We start from the raw sequence: 7,771 nt of genomic DNA on the forward strand, positions 1-7,771 counted from the left end.
TGTTTTGATTTCGGAAATTCTGCACTGACTTTTATTTTTTGTTGATGTGGTGCGCGCTGTACATATTGGCAGAGGCAGCTGTAGACAGTGTGCAAACGAGAAAGAGTGTGCGGCCGTGTTACACGTCTGATGGGACGTGTGTGTTTGCTGCGTTGTGTATACGGTAAACGTGACAAGATACAAGCGGTTGTTGGGGGTCTACATAATTTCTCGTTACGCTCGGCGCCCAACAGAAAAGCGACCGCAACAGACAACGGCAACAACAACAGGAAGAGAAACATCTTCTCACGCTCGCGTTGATGTGCATGAAAAGTGGTTTTCATGCGCGCACAGGCAATTGTAATAGTATACGCGCAGCAGTTCTCTCCGCTGTGTACGGGCCAGGTATTTATGTGTGCTCATCTTCTAGCCGTCAGGTGAAAGTCTGCCAGAATTTTTTTTTCTTTTTTTTTTTTAAGACGAAGACGGACGTGCACGCAAACCAAACACGAACCGAAAAACACACTGTTTCACAAACGCCTTTTGTTCGATTGAACTTTTGACTGCGGCTTGACGAATGATGGTTTTTATCTAACATTTATTCTTGGCGCTGCAGCCCCGTCAGACATATTCACGTCGTGTACGAACGACTCTACACTTGATGGAACTTGGGAAATTTAAAAAAAAAATTTGGCAGACGACTTACCGGTGTTGGCGATGAAGGGATGAAGGGCTATATTTTGGAAGATGAGCGAAGGGATGAAATCAGTTGGTGTCGTGGCGACGGCGGCGAAGAGACGAATGATCCAACACGAGTCGATTCTTTCGGCGTTTGTCTCAAATAATCAGGAACCCGAAACCACCTAGGAGGAAACTGTGTTGAGCCTCCGATACACGCCAACAAGAAGCTATATCCCGATGTCGGAAGTGTGTTATGTGCTCAGCATGCGCCATGGATGCCATAGCGCTAAAAAGGCCGGGCCCAGGTATACACAAGGAATCGAATTCTCATCTTTAGATTTTTCCTCATCCCAAGCCGCTCTGGTTGGTCTTCTATCGGGCAAGAGGAAATGCGCGTGTTAAAACGACGTTTAGAGAGAGAGAGAAAGACCTGTGGAAATTCTATTGGGGCTGTCGTTCGGTGCGGGTCGGAGGAAGGCTGGGTTATGTGATTGGGGTTGTTGATTGTTGAAGAGAGAGGCCGAGGAGTGTGAGGATTTTTCCTCCTCTCCTTTTTGCCCTGGCTCAAAAGGCAGCCGTTGAATAATAATGATGAAACAGCAGCAGCAGCAGCCGCACAGAAGTATAGCTGCTATGCAACGTTGGATTTCTTTTGGGTCGAGAAATCTCCGCCTTTAATGCCGCCCCGCGTTTCCTCCGCGGAACGTTGTTGTTTTCTCTAATCAGACGCTGTTATAGCTGGCGCGCGCCACGGCTTCCCATGTTTGCCGTGACTCGACCCCCCCCCCCCCCCTTACTAATACCCTCCCCCGCATCATGTCATCACCATCTCATTAAATTAGAAGTATAGCTTCGAGCACCGTGTCAGGTGTTTTCCTCGTTCTGAAACCGAAGAAACCAAAAAGAAGAGGAAAGGATATACAGAAAGAAAAAGAGAGAGAGAGAGCCTTGCGTGATGCCGATTCTATCGGTATATATAAAATATATAAACGGTCGTCATGATCGGATCCGATTTGCTGCATAACCGCTTCCGGATGTCGTTCTTTTTTCCCCAAACGGAACTTATCAATTCACATTCAATTTTTCCTGGTTTTTCATTAGATATTTTTTTGGTTTTTGTCTTTTGCTGTCTTGGTTGAATATTCAAAGCGCTAACTTTCTGTTGAAAGTTATAAAAAGCGATGAATATTTTGAGGCCACCACCGTTATTGATACATGTGGCAAAGGACAATATCACGGTTTCATTAAGTATTTAGAATAATATATTAAATCAACTCTAACGGGAATATCTTAAAAGGATTTGCGTCTTGGAAATACTATACGTCCTGCGGGTTAATTTATGTTTTTAACACGCATTTGAATTACAAAGAAGTAGGGGAACGAAAAATAAAAATAAAATAAAAATAATTTTGAACTGGTTTTCTAGCGATCAATGATACCCATAAACCTCAGAAAACGTACAAGGTAAAGCTTTGAGAACTTTACCAGTAAAAAGACTCGTTTACAAAAGTCGGCGAAATTCTTTGGCATTTAAAAACAGGTCATTTGACCTTAAAACCTTTACACCCCAATACCGCACATTTACCAGAATTTGCAAGGATTTTTCAAACAATGACCCAGTTTATTTGCCGACACTTGCGGCTATTTTTCATGATGACAGTTCAATCGAATATTCTAATTTTAGTCGCGGGGATAACAAGGCGAAGAATTATTTGCAATATAACGAGTGCACTGTGTAACGATAGTTATTACCGGTAAACGGTGGTCGGAGAGTCACTTGTTTTATCAAAGAAAAATCGAAAGGGATCCGGCCTGAATCAGCCTTAATCCGGTCATGCCCGCCAATCGGCAGCATATAGCCATAGAAGGCAGTTCTATGAAGCAATGCTGATTCAGGATCTTCTAGATAAGCAAATGTACAGTTGAGTCCCTTCTCCGAGGACTGCTCGCTGATTGGCCGAGGGTCTGTCGTCGTTTTTCACGGTTTTTTTTCAAATGAGAATTATCGACAATTTCTCCGGACGAGAATTATTTACAGCTAAATTTCTCCCGAGGGACGGATAAAACTGTCATAATGATTTGCATTCGTGCATCGGCCAATTACCATATCGTATGTCGTGCAGTACTATATAATTCCCATCATATTTCAAATGCGCTCTCTGTTTTTACTGTCACCGTGTCTAGAACAACGTACGAATCAGCTGTTAAGCCAGCAATGTATTGCAACACGAATGGCAATCAAAACACCAAAAAAATAAATAAAATAAAAACCCAGTTGGTTAAAAATGACCGGTTTGGGTTGGAAAGTTGTCGTTTCCAGTAACTGAAACGACTGCCGACTTCTTAGTTTGTTATTCGTGTTTTGAATTGTACACACAGACACACACGTTGAGTAGCACGTTTGATGGTACTGGTAGTGTACGACATGCAAGATTCCGGAGGCCAGCACCCGAAAGGGAAACACCGAGTGTTATTGATATCGGGGCCAAGGTGATTCCTCATCATCGTCCGTTATTAGACTATCTCAGTGGCGCAGTTGTATATAGAGTGAAATTCCCAGCGATTGCGGGCACTCCACAGCAGCGACCGTGTAAATTACGTCGCAGCCAATAAACCAAATCATCGGACCCCAAAAAAAGGATTCAATAACACAAAAACAAAACCATTTCAAATCCATACATTATGGCCTTGTCCAGCAATAATAGAGTGAGCTGGAAATGGGTGCGAAGACTCTGACGAGAATAAGTTCAAAAAAAAAAGAAATAAATAAAAGTTGCGTCGATCCGCGCACTCTCGCGCTCTTCTAAATGGCCGGGAGCGAGATATTGCTGGAGCTCTGAGTGATGGCTGCGCACATGTAGGCGCTGACATGCGTGCATCAGCACTGTGTCATTATACATCGTGAAGAAAATAGATTAGCGCACGAGCAGAAGTCCGTCCAGGTGAAAGGGGAGTCCGTTCGGCGAGGTTGGGCCGTTGGGGCTGACTCAGGGATAGCGGGAATCGCTCGGCCATCTCTTTGCTGCACTCGTCCAACGAGTTTCGATCGCGTGATGGCACAACACGAAAGCACAAAAGAGTTCTCGAGAGCCACTTGACCACGCCCGATGCCCCAATTTCTCGGATGACGACAAAAAAATCTGATCTGGATCACTTTGCTTTTGCTCTCTCTCTCACCTCGCATTCTCCGAAACCTTTCCCATCGGTCCGCTTGAAAATCCAGTTTTCCATCAGTCTGGCCAAGTCCTGTTTTTTTTTTTTTCGTAGAACCTTCACCGGTTCTTCCAATTAAATAAGGAAGAGTGTCCGATCTTCGGACCTTGCAAGTCGCGAAAAGGAAATTTCGATACCCGTCTAGTCTTTTGGGAGGAGGGAGGGTGGGGTGGGTGGGGGACCGAAAAATGAGTTTAATCGAAATGCTGCCATTGGATGAAGTTGCTTATTCTGAAAATGGAGAGTTCGAAAACTTTCGTGGCATAAAAAAAACAAAACAAAAAACAATCACATGTAATGTGCGTAGTTATGCGCGAAGATGGCCAATTTGTGATAGAAATTATTGCTGATGAATGTTCGACGACATTCCTCTATAATACGCCCAGAAATACCGTTCGCTTTATCGTACATATAATACGCGCTGTTTGCTGCTTTTCAAACAGTCAAACGTGACTGTCAACAAATAATAATCGCACAAGTTTATAAATGAAAGCGTAAGCCAATAATTTCGACATTCTGGGGCGGCCTCTTTTCACGCAAGTCGTCGTTTCTGTTTTTCCTTTATCTCAATCCTTCCATCTCCATCCTTATTCTCTCTCTGTCTCTCTCTATGCCGTCGTATCAAAAGTGGTTACACGGGAGTCTTTGCCGTTCCCCGAAATCTCCCTATCTGGAAACTAGATCAGCCAAATGAATAAACGAGAGAGACTTTCGGATCTGTGGCTCAATCAGGTTATTTTTTTGTTTTTTTGTCGTGAGCAAGTGATCTGGGAAAAACTCTCTTCGCTGCGTTGCGCTTCTTTTTTTTTTGTTGTTGTCCCGACTGATTTTTGTAATGAGCTAAATGATCAGGCATTGCGGCGTAGAATGTGCACGCGGGATAGGACCGGCTAGAGTTTCGGGCCAAAAAAAAAAACCCGAGTTTCGCTGCTGATATACGCTCTCGGGGGTCTCCATTTTTATTTCGACTTGAAACTACCAAAAAAAAAGTCGAAACGAAAGAGAAATTGGTTGTGGAGAGCAGGAACAAATGAAAGGGTCAGGAAGAGTGTTCTGCTTCTGAGTCGCCGGGGCATGGGCAGTGTATATAATTGAACGGGAGACACACGCAAAAAAATAAGGAGAATAAGGTACTGCTGGCCGAGGTGATAAAGGGGGGGTTTATTTTATGTAGAGCGAGACGAAGCAGCAGCACGTTATACACTCATGAGCACGGTCAACGGGGGAGAGTCAGGATTCCTTTATAAGAGACCAACCGCGTCCTGAAGCAACCCTCCTTCTTCTCCTATATATTTGTTGTAGAACAAAAAGTGAGACAGAAAGAGAAAGAGAGAATAGGGCGTTTCACTGTCGATTTCTTCGATTATTGTGCGCTTGCTATTTATACAATAATAGACGCTGTCAAAGTTGTGGCCGAGAAAAAAAGAAGAAAAAAAACAACTGAATCGCCGAGCCGAAAGGCGTTTTACTTCGTGACGAGCGTGCTACGTATATATACACGCTCCTGCTGTTATGTGACTGTCATGTGGAGGATTCGCCCAAAGGGGCGCGGTGAACGCCGACGCTGCCATCATCACCGCAGAAAAAATAAGAGAGACACTGGAAGACAACAACCAAACAAAAACAATAATAAATAAAAACCAAAAAAATAATGGTAATAATAAGTCTATTTGGGTGAAAGTGATCGCGAATGAGGAGCGACCAACCGCACCGAATCGTCTGAGCCGCAACAATAAGTCGAAATGTATCCACAGAAGTGGATTTTGGATGAAGTATTGGCTACATAAACGCATAGAAAAAAAAGGCGTGGCAGATGAGACTTATTCATCATCATTCGCGCTTTCCTATATACTCGGCTACGCGTGGACGTGTGTAGTCCTTGATATACGGCCACTAAACAACCCTGGACGACTTAGCATTCAAGTGATTCCCGAATCCCAATTATTATCCTTAAACCATCGCAAAATGTCATTGTGTATTATTCCAGAAAAAAGAAAAATGTAACATTCCGGTTTTTTCGTTTAAGAATTTTTTCCCGTTGAATGTCAGTATTTCTTTTAAACTTTTTTTTATTCCGTTAAGGTCGAAGTATGTCCCGGATATGGAAGCAAGCGTTATTATTTTTTTTTTTTCCTAGTTCTATATATTCGAGATCGAAAAGGATACACGCAAGTCATATAGATGAAAAATCATTTTTCTATACGTTAAATATAGAATTTGAACCCATACTGAGAGGTAGAGGTCTTTATATAAAAAAAACCGGCTCCAAATAGCTGCCGGTCGGTTGGACTTCAAAGAACCAGCAAAAAAGTGTTTTCCCTGCTAGTGCTGGGAGGAGTCCTTGCTAACGTGCCTACAGTGTAACCTGCTGGACTCCTGTACCAAAATCGCGAGGTCGTCACTTGGGCTCGAAAACGTCGAAGGGCGCGTCATTTGAAATCAGGAATGACTCATGCTGAATGGTCAATCGTCGTCTGCTTTTTTTGTTAAACCGTGTGATATTGATTGGCTAAAACAGGCAGAAAATAGGTCACTAGATAGAGAATCATTTTGATGACATAACTGGAACTCGACTTCTATAGCCTATCTATTGTTTGTATAGTAACATAACGATCTCGGCCAGTAGTTTCTGTCTGGATAAATCTGATGGCTTTATCTATCTAAAAAGTCAAAACAGGTTCAACAGTTGAATCGTTGATCGACAGGTAAAAAAAAAACAAATTTTCCCCTTAGATTTTCCAGTAATCGATTCGTGTCACGGTGAATTTCGATTGCTTTATCTTTCTGCTTATCTCTATCTGGTTTGAATTATATAGGCCTAAGACTGTCATGTTTTTGAGGGACCAAGAAGTCGTGCTCTGGATGGCAAACTCAATGGATGTACAGTTATTCATCGACGGCGTCGACAGTGTCAAATACAAAAAAACAAACAAAAGAAGAGACGGAAAGATAAAAATTAAGACCTGGAGCAAAAATTTCGCTTTCTTCTTTTCAGATCCAACTAGTTCTATATCTTACCATTTTTGCCATTGATTTTAAAGGGTTCCGCTCTGGATCCTTCCGGATTCTTGAAAATAATAAATAAAAGCAAAACAAACAAAAACCAAACAACTGAAGAAAAAACACGGCAGATATGTTGAATCCATTCATTCTCCTCCAGTTAGAAGAAAGACAACTTTTACGTAAAAAAAAGGTAAAACAGTTTCACCTTCTTTTTTCTGTAAAGCTGATGCCTGTAAAATGTATATCCATAGAACGTGTTATACCTTAGAAATAGACACGGAAACAGGCGCAGTTGAGACGCCAGAAATATATAGTATAAAGGAGACAAATAAGAGAGAATAAAACGACGATGAAAACCAGAAAGAAAATAACGCGCTTTCAAATTTCCAAATTGGTTAGACGAATTGAGGTTTTTGAAGCGACCGAGCCAGTATATACTTACTGTCATCATGAAGCACGACACTATCTCTCTATAGCATCCAAACTATCAACTGTTGTTGTTGTTGTTTTCATGTTCTTTCGTAAATAAAGACGCCATTGTGTTTTCGTTTCTGTCGGCGCGAAATGATCGTAAAATAATAAAGAGCAGCTGCGGACCCATCGTAGCGGGTGGTTCGCATTGATGTTTACCTTATTCGTCTTCTTCGTGAGTGGCGAAGAAGTCTAGAGCGAGAAGCGTATAGCGATATACAGAAGATAAGGAAGAAGAAAAAAACGGTATCAACTATCAAGCACATTTGTGGGACAAGCGGTCGGCGTCGTGATTGCACGAAAACAAAATTAGAGTATATAGATTTTTTTTTTATTATTTTATTTTGACTTTTAGAAAGAATCGCTGTTATAAGCTGCGGCCGAAAAAGTCAGGAATATTAGTTGTCATGCCATCCAAAAAGAA

The sequence above is a fragment of the Daphnia pulex genome, chromosome 1 (genome assembly GCF_021134715.1).
Source record: "Daphnia pulex isolate KAP4 chromosome 1, ASM2113471v1".
NCBI lineage: Eukaryota > Metazoa > Arthropoda > Branchiopoda > Diplostraca > Daphniidae > Daphnia > Daphnia pulex.